This window comes from Austrofundulus limnaeus, unplaced genomic scaffold, assembly GCF_001266775.1.
Source record: "Austrofundulus limnaeus strain Quisiro unplaced genomic scaffold, Austrofundulus_limnaeus-1.0 Scaffold847, whole genome shotgun sequence".
NCBI classification, from domain to species: domain Eukaryota; kingdom Metazoa; phylum Chordata; class Actinopteri; order Cyprinodontiformes; family Rivulidae; genus Austrofundulus; species Austrofundulus limnaeus.
The window spans coordinates 74,120-75,365 of NW_013953249.1; positions in this window are offsets into that span (position 1 = coordinate 74,120).

Below are 1,246 nucleotides of genomic sequence, written 5' to 3' on the forward strand. Positions count from 1 at the left end.
GAGCGGAGCGGCGACGGAACGCAAGCAATTGGGGTTTAGTGTTTGTGGTTAGTGTTAGCATGTTGAAATGTAATGAAGTCAATGGAATGTCCCCAAATGGATAGCTGTGCAAGTGTGTGTGTGTGTGTGTGTGTGTGTGTGTGTAATTGCGAGTCTTTGTACAAGCTTTCTAACATGACTGAGCATGTGTGGCCTATACCTGTGTGAGTTTTTAAGTGTTGCAGTGAATTCTGGTGAGTGTGTTTTGACATGTGAGGGCATTCATTTGAGACAATACACAGACATCTAAGTACTCTTTGCATTTGTGGACCCTTTTAACTAGCCTTGATAGTATGCCTGTGTGCTTGTAAAGGATTTGCCGCTGGCTTGATCGGTTCACTCATAAGAGAACTAGAGGAAGAATAGGTACAATAAAAGAATGAGATCAAACAAACACGTTCATCCCTGTCTGTGAACTCAAACACCAAACAGAGGAAAGCTTGTTATTCACAGTCAAGGGATGATACAGAAACAAGGCAATTCTAATAAATAAATAAATAAATAAATAAAACCCTGCCCTTTTTTCTGCAGCGCCATTTTAGCAAAGCCAGTATGGTACATAATGCATCTTTTATTCTGTGATGCATAACAAAATACAAATAATCTGGTTTTTCCAGGTTTTAAAGATATTTTAATCTAAAGTCAAATGAACAAAAGTAAACAATAGGTTCCACCATGCCATTATTCAATAAATTAAGTATTGTTAAATTAATTATTGTCTTTATTCTAAGCAGGATTTTTTTTATTTCTGATTTGGTCAGTCCAATCATTGTCCCTATTGTATTTATAATTGTGTCCTTTATTGCTTTTTAAACATCATGGCCAGGGGACTACAGATGAAAAATAACTTTTTGGCTAAGTTTGGCTTTTTTATCTTGTGTATTGTCATGCATTTTATTAAATTGCACTGTACCCTTTCAGATAAGTAAATCAAATCAAAAGGCAAAATCTAAATGAAAAATGTGTATAGAACTAATTTCATCGATCCCAGCCTAGTCCATGAGATTTAAAGGGGCAATATTATGTGTTTCACAGGCATATATTTAAATACTATACCATAATAAAGTGTCTATGTCACCTTTAGTTCTTAATAAAATGCTGTTTTTATGTTTAAATAGAAAATAAACTTATCTTCTCATCACTTCCTCTTCTAAACACCTTGAAATTGGCCTCTGTCTCTTTAAGAACACTTTCCACTTCTATCTCG